The following is a 15,060-nucleotide window of genomic DNA, read 5'->3' on the forward strand; positions in this document are numbered from 1 at the left end:
TCTCATAGTAGCTGTTCTAATCTTTAATCACACTACATTAATTACTTCCAAGACTGAATTTGTCTAACTCCAATATTTGTTCACTGCATTTTACTCTTCCTTTCCTGCAAGGCTGAGAGCTCCTCTCAGATCTTTCTTCTATCTGTGAGTATATATAACTTTCAGTCAAATCATGTCTTAGTTTTCTCTTTAATAAATCAAGTAGATTGAACTCCTTGAATTGTGTAACTTGTCTTCTAGCCTTTGTTTTACTTTTGTTGCCCTACAAGAGTGCTGGTATGGATTTTAAACAGAATCAAACCAAGGGAGACTTGCAAGAAATGAGTCCCACTAGAGAATGCCTAGCAATTTGCTATTATTTTATGAGGTCAGTCAGAGTAATTTTTCTGTTTGATGTGTACTTACTTCATTCCATGCAATGCAAGCTCTCAAATCAAAATATTATGCGATCAAGAATTGAAGTATGCACTATCAGCCCAGAAGCCTTTACTAAGTGGACCTGTAATTTTGTGTAAAAAAGTAACACATTTGTTTGAAAAGACCTCATTCCCATGAAACCATGGTGATTGGCATTAGCTATATTTTCAGCAACAAAGTCTTTGGTAAACTAAGGTGCATGAAAAATAGAAGCTTAATAGAGCTGAACAGATGATTACCTCAACATCCTCCTCCTTTTTACAAAAATAAATGTTCTATAATGCTTCAAACACTCTATAACTCAGTGTTTCATAGGTCAGTTTTGCCAGTGTTGAAAGTGTTCAACTTCATTAGAGATGGAAAGCTTGTGATAGGAAGATAGAAATAGAGAAAGCCTGAAAGAAGGTTGAAGATTTTCTTGCCAGAAAGTTCCTAAAGATATGCTGTTTGAAACTGTAACGAAATGCTCAGTAATTCCATGGGACGGTAACTCATATCTGGGAATCTACCACTCTCTCAAAATGTGTGGTGAAATTACTGCCTGCCCACAGACTGTGTTGAAGGCTTTAGTCAATGTGAAGAACGGTTGATCCTGCTTCCTGGAGGAAGTTATTTTTCCTTAAGTCTGTAGTCTCAGTTGCCCTTACAATCCCTGTGGGAATTTCAATAGAATAGCTACTCTGGTCAAGAGATAATGTCTTGTTCCTTTTACTCTGTCTGGTACTTGGAAAAAAACATGCTATCTCAGTGTTAAGAAATTTTACTACTTTTCTTAAATATGTTATATACTTCAGTCGTGTCAGTTTTGTGGACAGCTTCCTTCTGTTTCCTCTCAATATCCCTCCATGGTCCTGTAAAACTTCTTCACATACTTCATACTCTGCAATCCTATTCTAGGTCTTTAGGGTTATGCCAGAACCATGAAAAAAAACCCCATCATTTAATTAGGAAGGGACCTTTAAAGATCATCTGATCCTACCCCCTGCTCAAAACAAGTCTGACTAGATCAGGTTGCTCAAGGCTGTTTCTAGTAGACTTGTATGTCTCCAAGGTTAGATCACCGCTCTGGGTAACTTATTCAACTGTTTAACAGCCAATAAAGCCCAGTGAGATTTTCAGTTTCGTGGATTGAAATGTTGTTAGACTCTCTGATGACAATGTTCTGAAAAGGCATTTAAGAATTTTTACATGTTATTGGTTCAGGTGCTGTGACCTGAAGAGATGTGTTTAGTAATCGATGTGTTAGCAATGGAATACCATATTGTTGAATAGCTTATTTATTTAATATGTAAATCTGTTTTGTGTTTCGATTATGAAAAGCAGATAAGAGGAGTGGTTTTTGGAGTGTCTCTCAAGAAAATATTCATAATATCTGCCAAACATGTTATTCAAACCAACATGAGGAAAATGTACCATAAGTAAGATTTCACTGTGTAAGGATGCTTCCTTGATTTTATTAATGCAGAACTTTCTCTACCTATTTTCTGCTGAAGTAAACCCAGAAATAAATTTGCCAATTGATTAGACCCAAACCTAAGAAATATGTGAAATGTTAACTATTCCCTATATATTCTTACTCCAGCCAGATCATCAGTAGCAAAGAAAATAACAGAAATTAGGTCAAGCATGGCTTGATTAGCAGTAAGTCACCTTTTCAGAACTCAAAGAATGTTATTTATACTCTATATCCTCTTGATGCACTATTACTAGACAAATGTCACCAATATACTTAAACCAACATAAAGATGTCACAGAATCAATCAAATAGAAACTTATAAATTCATTTTATAGTCTCTGAAACTCATTGAAGTCAGTGGGAAGGTCAGGCCCCATGTTAACATTTAGAAGATTAAATTGATTTAAAGGTGTAAGGTTAAAAATCAACATTGGATTTCATAGGTTTTACAAGGGTCATAATACTTGACAGTAATTGATCTCCTCATTATTTTTTCACCCTAGCCAAGAAACTTTAACTAAAATAAACTCTGTTCGGTTAAATCCAAATTACTTTTCAACATCCATTTAATTTTTATTTTTATTTTTTTCTGCTTCAGCTAATATAACCTCTCATAGAAGAAATAGGTTATTTCAAAACATTTTCACTACCACTTTTTTTTCAATGTTAAAACACATTTCCAGATGTAGTGTAATGCCAAGTAAACCTTTTAATGGAGAAATTAATGAATGTCCTTGCTGCATAGGCAAGGCTTCACTACAGGGTATTAATTTGTTTTCCACAATTACACATACTGCAAGTAATATAAAAAGCTATTAATACAGTCCTTTTAAACTGCTGGAAGTAATTTTTAGCTTTGATCGCATCGTGCATTAGCGTCACAATGATCACTATATTAATACAGATTAATATATATGTATATATTCCTGCTTTAATGCTTTCTGTTCTATTCCTATTTGTCTAAAGAAAAAAGAATATTTAATTATACTCATACTCTTTGAAGTACTAATTTTAGACAGCCCCATATTTTAAGGCACTGAAGAACTAACCATGATTATTTTAGTCTCTTACCACATAGATTTCCCACTCAGATAATCAGGGATCATTTATAACCAGTATATAATACTTATTCCATCACAAACTAGAATAGGTTTGACATTTGAAAAAGATTAAAGTTCATGGTGGTGTTTTGTATCATTAACATGAAATTTGTTGTATACCTGAAAATCCCAATTATTTGCTTCAAGTTGCTGTATAATTGTGATAATTTCACTTGGGCATTGACAGCTAGCAGAAAAGAGTACACCACTTGTTTTAGGACACTGCCAGTAACTCAGGAGGTCTGCTTTTATTCTGTCCTCTAGTGTGGCCCCAGTGTCTTTCTGTTCCTCCACTATCTTGCTTGCTTCTGGCTCTAAAACCCATCTCAGATTTACAAGGACAATGCCCATAGCAAGCAGTGAATCAGGCAGCACCTGAGTGCATACCTGAATGTTCAAGCTTGGTGTGTCTGTACTACTAAATTTATAACACAGACCCAGGCTTGGTGTTCTTCCATGTCAGGTATTTTTCCAGATAATTTATTGCTGTGGCTTGAAGGTTAACATGGGCAAGGGAGATAAGAGAACCATTCACTATATGGTGTTTTGAGTCAGTTCCCTTGTTTAGAAGGTGAAAAGGTTTTAATGATGCCAGCTGTCCTTAGCACTGGCAAATAGTGCTAGTAATAGTACTGAAGTGTTTGTAACTGGGAAGACTTAAGGCATTTCACTGGTGCAAGTCAAGTCCCTATATTGTGTGGGGAAAAAAATTACTGTAATAGTTAGATGCTGAACAACCCTAAATGCCTACAGCCCAAGCTTAGATACCTATCTGACATAATAGGAAATAAATAGTTTGTTTTCTTACAGTGGCTTTATGTTGTTTTGAGATCCTGCCAAGAATACAGAAGACACAGGCACATCTTCTTCAGAATACGAATCCACTGCTTTTTCTGTCTCAGAAATTTGCTATAAACACTGCTAGTTCAATAGCTTAGAGGAAGAGCCCAAGAACTAACCAGCATGCTGTCCTGGTAGGTGTGAGGAAGGAATTTAGCATATCTCTGACTTGGGGGTGACGGTGAAGGGAAGCGTCGTGGCCAGTTCCCTGCTCAGCCTCCATCCAGGGAGGCAGTGGGGACTGAAGCCTCAGGGTCAGGCAGCCACTTCTCACAGGTGCAAGAGATAAGGAAAGTCTGTCAGGCACTCTTGGCTGGCCCAGGCATTGCCACTACAAACTTCTCAGTCCTGGGAAATGAGTTTATAGATGGCAAATTTTCCACTGTGTTGCTTGGGAAATGAAAGCGGTTAGTTCAGGTTTGTGAATTCGCTTCCTGGAGCCGGTGTTCCAGTGTCCAAAAGTATAATGCCTAAATACTTTGTAACTGTGTGCCTAAATTCTTAGGGAGGATTGGGAATCCCGAGTTATGGAAATGCTTATGTTTTCCTATATATTAGCATGAAGAAGGCTTGTTGCTTGTTGGGTAAAAATTATGGAAACCATAATAACACCCCATAGAAAACCACAGGTCAGGTGGTGCCTGTGCTACCCAGCCATAGAACAATTCTTACTCTGTGATCGAGCCAGCACTGAAACACTTTACAAAAAATGCAACTGCATTAGCTGGAGAGAGACCTGCAGCAAATACCAGTGCTCAAAACATTCACCAAAAGAGTACGATGTACAAGTTCATGTCTGTTTCATAAATCATAGCGATCTAGGAGCTTCTGCCCCTCCTAAGAGTGCTCTAAGATCTGGCTACTGGGTTTAAGAGAGTGAAGAGACAATTTTAAGCATGCTCGTGCTCTATGTATCCTAAAATAGAAGTGTTCAGATTTAAAATGTGGGTGTCAGGACAATCTGATGATAACAGTAGACTTGAACATACTCGTAAACAAAATTGTTATGTCCTTAAAGCGTTGACGTCTTTAGGCAGCTACAGGGCTAAACAGGAGGTGAACTGTGAATTACAAACATCAGGGGCATTGAATGCTGGGCTCCAGTAGCTAGAGAGACTTTTAGGTACTATCAGATTTGCTTTGCTTCCTATGACAAGTTTTATTTCTGACAAGTGATTCAACAATGGGGATCTAGTAATGTATTGTAATGTACATAACAAATTAACTTTGTCACTGTATTTACAGTTTCTACAATGGCACAAATGTCTATGCAGTTTTGCTATATAGTTTTTAAATACCTTCATCGCTCAGCTACCAAACTGGTAGAATGGTTTTAGATGATGATCAACCTATATGAAATTATCAGGAAAAATAGTTATGTCAATAGGATTCTCTTCCTAACTCAAACTACTTATCTACAAAACATAAGATAAGTAACAGAATTACCTAATTAATCTAAAAATTTCCCAACAGTCAGATTTATGTGTGGTTAAAACATTATATCCTCTGTGTGTGTCTATACAGAAGATGTTTTATATCAGAGAATAAATAGCACATAGACTGTTAATAGAAAAAGTGATAGATACAAGTTTTTATACAGAAATACAATTCTCCAGATTTTCTCTTTCTAGCTTGGTCAAATCCTGATCCTACAATGTGATGGCTGAATGCAAAATTTGTATCATCCTGCAACACCACAGAGTTGTTGTGTGGGTTGAGAAAAAAGGTAGCAAGAAGCCACTGTGACTGAATGGTTTTATAAGCCAAACCACAGTTGTTTTAATCGCACTTTTCACTAACATTTTTTTTTTTATTAAGCCAGTCATGTTGTGTTATGCTGACTCCTAACATGATGTGATGGAGCAACAAAATGACACAAGGCATTTGCAATAGATCAGTCAAAAAATCAAGGACAAGAAAAGCATCAACAGTAAAAGAATTCATAATGAGTCTATTGTATAGCTTGTGGATTGGGTAATATACATTTTTATTATTTATAAGGCTGCATTTACAGTAGTATCTTATAGACAGATATCCAAAACAAGAAAATATTTTTATAACATACTTTGTACAGGAAACATCAATTTACTAATTTGTGTATGTTTTAATATGCAACTTATGTGCATTTAACTCTGGTTTAAGAAAACCCATATGTGCAAGCTACATTCTGGCCTACTTAAGGAAGTTTTAAGGTATGTTTTTCAATGCATTTAAATACATTTGAAGGTGTGTTTTGATCTAGAACTGAATAATATATGTGGGCTTGTATATGCTCTTCAAACATTTAAAATGAATTTTTACAGTTTACAACAGATTTAAAATAGCAAATTGAAAAATAGAAATACATTATTTTTAACGTGCAGTTTAAAAGAGCTAATTAGACCTGATAGAAATTTTATGAATGAAATTAGTTGAAAATTAAGATAGAAATGTCAAGAACAATTTGGCCCTTATAGGAAGAACCTATTAGATGGTTGATTGGAAAGGTAATAAATCAAGATAACTTTGACTAAATTCCTATTCAATGGCTAAGTAAAAACATCTGTTATAAATGAAAAAGCAATATATTATGCAAAAAAAAGGAAAATCGTAATCAACACAACTTAGACTGTAAATGAGAAAATATACAGAAAAAAGATAAAAAGAAACCTAAGAACATAAAGAAAAAAATAATGATCAGGGATGACATCACAATTAGTAACATAATTTACTAGAACAGCTACAGGCGTGTTATTCAATAAAGATGGTAAACTGAGAAGTAAGGTGGAATAAGCAGCAATGCTGCATAAATGTGTGTCTTAAAAGTTTTTCTGGGTCTGTCAGTACATGGAAGAGATTAGATAATATAGTCAAAACAAGGTAGATCACAGAAACATAGGATCATGGGATGGTCAGGTTGGAAGGCACCTCTGAGATCACCTAGTCCAACCCCCTGCTAAAGCAGGTTCACCTACAGCAGGTTGGGCAGAATCCCATCTGGACAGGTGTTGAATGTCTCCAGAGAAGGAGACTCCACACCCTCTCTGGGCAGCCTGTGGCAGTGCTCCATCACCAACAAGATAAAGAAGTTCTTCCTCACATTCAGGTGGAACTTCTTGTGTTGCAGTTTGTGCCCATTGCCCCTTGTCCTGTCGCTGGGCACCACTGAAAAGAGCCTGACCCTGTCCTCCTGTCACTCGCCCTTAAGATATTTGTATGCATCAATAAGATCCCCTCTCAGTCTTCTCTTCTCCAGGCTAAACAGGCCCATCTCTCCCAGCCTTTCTTCATCAGGGAGATGCTCCTGTACCCTCATCATCCCCGTAGCCCTCCACTGGCCCCTCTCCAGCTGTTCCCTGTCTCTCTTGATCTGGGGAGCCCAGAGCTGGTCACAGCATTCCAGGTGTGGCATCACCAGGGCAGCGCAGAGGGGGAGGATCACCTCCCTCCACCTGTGGGCCTGTTGGTTCTCAAAATACTAAATCCAGATTGTTTTGTATTTTGGATGGTTTTGTATGTAAATAAAGAGTCAAACATTCTTATATAAAAATAATGGTATTGTTTTACTCAAAGTTTTAACAAGTACTATTGCTGTCGCATCCCTGCATACTCTGATAAAGTTCCTATATCCCTCCGAAGTGGCCTGTCACTTTTTCTGCACTCTGTAAACTTCCTTCTGAGTTTTGTCAGATGTTGCAGAAAGTTAAAGTTGTATTGATATTGCTCCAAGTCTGAAAGTATTTATATTCTACCACAAAATCAGTTCAGGCAGCTAATCCCAGTCTTTGTGGCCTAGACTTCTTTGGTCTAACTTGTTTGGCTGTAACTTTCTTTAGGTTTCAATTTAAGTGATGACTCTTAAAAAATAAAAACCAAAACAAATATTTTGATGTGTGTCTCAGTATTTGACTTTGGTAATTATAAAATTTTACTGAGTGCTATATTCTTAAGAGTTATTTTATCATAAATATTAAGGATAATTAATTTTTCCAAATGTCAGAAATCCATTCAAAAATAATAATCTTAATGGGTTTGGGGTTTCTCTTTTGATGCTTTTAATATGATGCATTACACATAAATATGAACTACATCTCAAACAGATTCACACTGTACACTTCAGAAGTAAGCACTTGCAGATATTGAACAGTCCAGCATTTACCTGAAAAGTTCCTTGACCATTTACACAATGGAGGCACCTGTGGGTTCAGTGATGTCTTTCCCGTGGTGATAACAACTAATTTCCATTCCAGAGTTCCTCCACAGCCTCTCTTCCTTACACTTGAGTACAGAGGAGTTGAATATTGAAAAAAACACAGTGATGTTGGGTGGCAATTACCTTATTTTTCCATAGTGGCTTTCTAGTTGTCTAAGAAGTGGCGTTTCTTTTTTTTTCTTTTTTTTTTTTTAATCTCAAATTAAGGCATATAAATGGTTTATCAGGTAGATTATGGTTGTTGCAGGTGACTTAATTTCCTATTCCACCATGTCTTTGTATCAAAGGTAGTGGGAGAGAAAAGAGGCATGCAGAGAGCCTGGCACAAGCAGCTGGGATGGCAATGGGATTCCAGAAGACTTGCATGACTGTTCATAATACATTAGACTATTACCTGAATTTGTTAAAAGTTATTTTTTGTTCTGCAACAAAACCAGGATGCAGTCTCCCTGTCCTGTGCTATAGCCACTATGCAAAATCCAGGGTCCTTCTCATTTGTTGTCTCCCTGAACATCTGAGTCTTTCATTCCTAGTGACCAGTCAGCCTGACGGAGTACACGGGTACCTAGGCTACCTAATGGTCTTTCCCAGGAAAAGGGAATTACAGGTTTGATCTTTTTTCCCCTCATGCTGAGGAGTATTTGAAATCAATTTCCCTATCTTTTGGGGTGAGCTCTCTAACAATTGACCTCCTAGACAGAATCTGGGTATCTTCAAAGAGAATTAGGTGAACTGGAACTTAATGCAATAAGGGCATCCATTATTTCCTACTAATTTCATATACATTCAGTGGCAGGTAAGATTAATCATCTTTATCTTCTACAGTTAATGAAGCAAAAGAGAAGTACTTCCAGATAGTGATCCATCTCATTTTATGATCTGTCTTACCCACCAGAAATACTTATTATACGTATAATATATTGCATAATAGCTGGTACTTATATAGAGAAATGAACATTATATGCCTAGTTTTGGCCAACTAAAGTTAGCAGAGATGAATTCACATCCTGACTGAGGCAGTTGAGATACCTCGGTCACTTAGTAGTTTAGTATAGAAAGAGGCACCCAGATTAGGAGATTAGGACCTCTTTCTACAAAACCTGACAGAGAGCGAGCTTCAGCAGTTATCCTAGATCAACTGGATTATTCCTTTTCTTCCTTGTCACACTTGTTCTCCCTCTCCCCCAAACTGAGGGTGGGGCTAGTACCTAAGTGGATTGGAGAGATCCTGAATTTCTATAACTAAGGGGCAGAAAATGGATTCTTAGTCACAAAGGATCTGTTTCTGCTTTCCTTTTGCTGTTCACATGTAAGGACCGAAAATGACTACTGAGAATTGCACCACGTTAAAATTCATGAAGCCAATAATATCATCTAAAACTCGTTAGTGAAAAATATAAGCAGCTCACTGTATTCATACCACTGAAAGATTTTATCATGGGCATGCAGGTCTGCATGCCCAGGGCTGGGGAGCCTGACCATCCCCTTCCTCAGCAGAGGTCTGACCGAGAGCAATTCTGCTGAAGGTAGTAAGGGAAGATGGGTACAGGTGGTGTGAATCAGAAATGGAGTCTAATATTTTTATTCTGAAATGTCTTACTACTGCCATGAGCCACCAATAATGTCATTAAAAACTGCATTAATTTTCTAGCAAAATTTTTAAAAAGAAATTCTGTTGGGCCTTCATGGCAAGTTGTTGGCAGAAGGGTGGCTGCCGGGGTGGTCTCTGTGAGAAGAGGCCAGGGCTGACCCCATGCTGTACACAGACTATTCTAGCTGGTTCCGATGGACACAAGGTAATGGTGCCTTTGGGAAAATATGTTTAAGAAAGGACAGAAAATGCTGGGAGTGGGAGCAGGAAAGAGTGAGAAACAGCAGATGGAATACCAAGTTCAGAGAAGGAGAGGAAAGAGGTGCTCCAGGCTCTGGAGTAGAGATTCCTTTGCAGCACATGGAGGGGGCAGTTTGGTGCTTCAGAAGGAACTGCGGCCCACGAGGGCCCATGCAGGAGTAATGGGAAAGTGTGAGGAAGGCAAAGAAGCTGCAGACAGGAACTGTTGTGGACCAACTGACTATAACCCTCATTTCCCCGTCCTTCCCATGCTGCTTGGAGGGATCAGAAGGTAAAGGAGTCAAGAATGAAAGACTAAAATTGAGGATGGGAAATACAGGAGGAAAGTGTTGTTTAATTTTTTTTATCTTTGTTTCTCACTACCATGATCTCTTTTAATTGGCAATAAACTGAAATAATTTTCAGCAAGTTGAGTCTCTTTTGTCCGTGATGGTGAATGATAAACAATCTTCCTTTCTTTTTCTCAGCCCAAGAGCTTTTCCACCGTATCTGCTACCCCATCCTGTAGAGGAGAAGTGCTGGGTGGGAGTTTGGCCCTTAGCCAAGCTCAACCCACCATAGGAATAAAGACATTCTTTCATGTTGCCTGTGTGTCAAGTACTTTTGAAAGTCACAGAAAACGCTACAACTTACTTTATAGGTTTGATCAAAGGAGTTTCTTCTGAAACTCTTTTTACATTAGTTTAAACCATTGTCATTATGAGTTTCCAAGAGGATGCAGTAGGTACAATGGTGAGCGGAAAAAGGGAAATCTATAAAAAGTCTGCTAAAAAAAGCTTAAGACAAACCAAGTTATCTGCACTGTCATGTACTTGAAATAAAATTCCATCAGTCTAAGTTAATGGTTCTTAATAAATGTGGTTAACAGCTAAAAATGGAGTAGAGTGTTCATTTCTTCAACATTATAAGCAGTCATTGCACACAGTAATAAAAATAGAAAGAATGACTTCAGGATTTTTTTCCCCTTTGAATTGAGTTGTCACTCATTAACTTAACGTTTAAAGCACAGTTCATTAATACACTGTCATTGATGTGTGACTCCATTAACAAAGCTCTTCAGGATGTAAATTTTCCATTGTAAGCTGCCCGTCTTTCTAAAACCTGGGAAAGGTACTTTGGGTCCACTGAGTATTCAACTTTATAGCGCTGTTATGTTAGTTGTATTTTGTTTTGTAAAGGTAGCGTTTAACTTTCAGGTTGCCAAAAGTGTATATAGATGCCCTTAGACTCTATAAGTACTCGAATTAGAAAAAGAGCAACAGCCAGGGGTCAAATTACATAAAATTGGTATTTTCTTATCTGAGGTACCTCTTGTAAATCACTTCACATTTTACCTGTTGAAGTGGAAAAAGAACAGTGAGAAAGAGGGGACTACAACTCAGAAAATATAAAGGGACAGCACTGAATACATTTACAATCATTCTAGCAAATAACAACTTCCATGTACTGTCATCCTCTATAAACAAGCAACTCAAATCACAAGAGCTGTGAGGCACAAGTGGTTATCCTGTTACAATAAAGATATTTTTCCTCATGCTGGACTGGAATAATCCTGCCACTAGGTATGGCTGCATCACAGACTGAAGTACATCAGAGGGAGCGTTAAATAAGGTAGTTCTGGTAGCTGCAGCACTCACAGCTGCATGTAAGCTAATTTTCTCTCTTTGGGAAGGTAAATTAGTCAATTAATTACCTTGTATTACTGTAACTAGACTGTTTCTAGTATTTGAACTAACTTGGGCCTTTGGATGATGCAAGGTAGAGTTATGAGAAGCACAGCTGCTCTGCTGTAAGTTTTGAAAAGCCATATCCTCCTCTGAAACACCTCTGAAATGCAGGGCACTTCAGGAAACTATCACTTAGTAATTTGGTTAATACTAATGCTGATATTTCAGGCCTTATTTTGGTCTATGCAAGTGCATTAAAGATGGGAGCTGAATAATCTTCTAACTTGAAAAAAGTTAAACTTTGTATTTACTTGTGTGTGGAGGTATTGATGGTTTATAATTAGTAGAACAACCCCTTTAACTAAATTAATTACACATTGCAGTATTAGTCGTACTCTAGCTTCTAGTTGCAGAGGTTTGTGCTACATTAAATTTTGTGCTCATGTGTCAAAAATCTACTAATCTATTAATCTAATTATTAATTAAAGAACAGCATTGTATTTTTATTATTCATAACCCTACTTACAAGGAGCAGGATTTACCAACTTTTTCTTTTTATTAGCTAATCATCATTGCCTGCTACACATAAGAGCTTCTAGAGTTAAATAGAACAGAAATCACGTGAAATATTTTATATTCACCGAAGTGGAGTCAGGAAGGAAAAAGAAATGAAGAAAAGTGGATTTTTCCCATCTATTAGGTTTTGATAGAGAAAAGAATGATCCCACAATTACTTTTTCAACTAGCTACCCAGAACAGCAATGAGGCCCTATATACTGATACTAAATAGACCATTGCTCCCACAGGTGTGATACTAAGAGAAGCAGGTACTGGCCAGGACTCAAATATGTGGTCAGTATGTGCTGTTTTATCAGTATTTATATATTAGATATTCTATGTTATAGTGTATTATATATTGTATTATAGCAATGAATCAATGACAACAAACTGGAAAACAGTTTTGAAAAGCCCCTAAAAAGTTGCCAAGTATTTTCTCTTGGACAGATTATTTTCCCCCACAAAAGATCTTCCATTTTTTAAAATAAGTGGCAGAGTGTGGAAGTTATGATATGTGAAGATCCAACTACTTTGTAATGCCATTCAGATATTTATGGACTTCTATACAAGTTAACACTTTAATGTAGTTCGGATTTAAAGATTAGAGGATAACTAGGATGAGAAACACAGTTAGGAAAAGTTGTGTGCAGCAGTATTCCATCCAACCCACTATTTAATTAAGATGAAGGTTTGGGGTAGGAATTTATCAGTTTCAAGAAAAGTGAGATGAGGAAGGTTACTTAAGTTCAGGTTGGAGATTCTATGCAAGGCGACAAAACAATTATTTTAAAAAACAAAAATAAAGCACACACAAACATAGTCAGAAGAATTAGCTAGTCAACTAGGTTATAGGGAACAAATGGGATGGGGCGCTGAGTATCCCATAACAGATTTTCCCATGTGTGCATTAGGGGGATATAATATATTGCAAATTTTATTATATAATAAAAATAATTAAAATGTTTAATATAAGACTACATATCAAGTAAATCTAGACTTTCCTTGAAACAGAAAAAATCAGTCTCCATGTTTTTTACTGAAAAGGCTATAGGAAAAGGAATTTTAATAGTTGGCAATAGGAAGTCAGTGTGAAAATCAAGAGGATACAACAGCAAGAAGAAGCCTTTTCTTCTAATAGCCAAAGGAAAAAAAAAAAAGATAAAAATAAACAATTATTGTATGTGTTTATTAATTGTATGCATTAAAACATCATCCAGTTCTCTTCACCTGCATCTTCATATTTTGCCTTTGAATTTAGCCTGATATATTTGCATGCCCTGCTACTGTGTGCAAGCAGGCATCTTACTCCTTCAGTGACCTGGATATGCAGGAGAAAGCAAGTTTACCTGAAATGGTCATCAGAAGTACAGTGTAAGACAATATTCTAAGTTTTGGAGCATACAAAATAGATATCAATCAGATGGTTCTGCTTTCTTTCTGTCCTTTGAATGAGCCAACCCATAAAAATGTTTCTCCTTCAAAGCAAACAAAGAGACAAAAATCCCTAACAACCTGCACATGCCTATATCCCAGGAAGTTTTATTAATATATTTCTGAATAGGTTTCTGAATATGAATCAGATTAAAATTTGAAGTTAATAAAATTATGTGTATTACAATTTAATTAGTGCAGACCCCAGGAATTTTGCACGGAATAGTAATATATGACCAGATGTGATGGTTTTCTGGAGATTCTGAATAGCCTCCAATGCCAACATTCTTCAGTAAAAGATCTAACCTAGTTCTCCACTCTTTTCATGTAAGCCAGTTTCAGAGCTGAGGAACCCATGTTCAGCTAAGTGAAAGGAATTTGTGTGAACTACAGCTAAGACTGTGGGATGTTAGGTAGGCTGGAGGATTAAGGTTAAGCTAGGAGGCAGAGCTAAGAAAAGCTTTACTGTGCTGTCCGCTTCAGTCTGGGGTAAGGAGCTGCGAGTGAAATTGGTCTTGGTTTGGCAGTACTCCTCTCCTGTGTCTGCCTGCTAAGCTGTGGCTCCTTACAATATGAGGAATCATCACAGCCATTGCCTGAGCTGTAGCTGTTAATAAACAAAACTGGGTTGCTAAATGGTTTAAAAATATTCTTCTGCCTCTTCTTAGAAAATGTTTTCTGTATTTATTACCAGTGCATAGTGTTTTTGAGGGACATAATTTTGCTTGCATAAGAATAAATTGCAGACAGCCAGTACCACACAGAATGAGATTCTTAGAGAGAGATTCACGGCAGGAGTAATTTGCTGGTGATGTCTTTAACAACTAAAACAATAACTGCATTACAGATAAAAAGAAAGTTAGCCAACAGTTCTTACCTCCTGTGCATTCTGATAAGTGGGACTAGCAAGTACTACTGCTGAAAAGCCATCAGAGAAGTCCAGCAATAGTATACACATACCTGAGATCTAAGGATAGAAGTAGCAGCCTTCAGTCTACGTCACCATCTCTGTGGAGAGTAGCTTCAAGAACTGAGACTCCATAGGTAAATTTGGAGAGGGCTCATAAATCTCCACATTGAGTCCTCTGACACCTTTCTTAAGTATTTGTGTCTTGAAATCAAATATTCAGATCCTGAGCATTAGCCAGGCTTCCCAGGGCACAGAGTTATTGAGGAGCATAATACAGAGGACTGCCAATCGAATGCAGAACTATACCCAAAACACTGTCTTTACCAGACTTGCTCCAAGAGAGAATATTTCCCGTATTCTTTGTTTGTGATCTGAATGAAGAAATCAGATCCATTTCTGAGTTGCAAGAATGGAGATTCCGTGCAATCTCATTTCCGCTAACAGTCATACAACCAGCAGACTTTCTGTTCACTCTTGTGTACATCGGTTAACAAGTTTAGGCAAAGCAAGACTATTTGAAAACATTCCTTCACGCACAATGAAACCTCAGGAATATTAATGTACATGAAATAATAAAAAAAAAAAATGGAAGTAGATTTTATCCAATCATGCCATAATTGCATTAAAGACTTCAAAT

Source organism: Falco naumanni, chromosome 1 (assembly GCF_017639655.2).
Source record: "Falco naumanni isolate bFalNau1 chromosome 1, bFalNau1.pat, whole genome shotgun sequence".
Lineage (NCBI taxonomy): Eukaryota > Metazoa > Chordata > Aves > Falconiformes > Falconidae > Falco > Falco naumanni.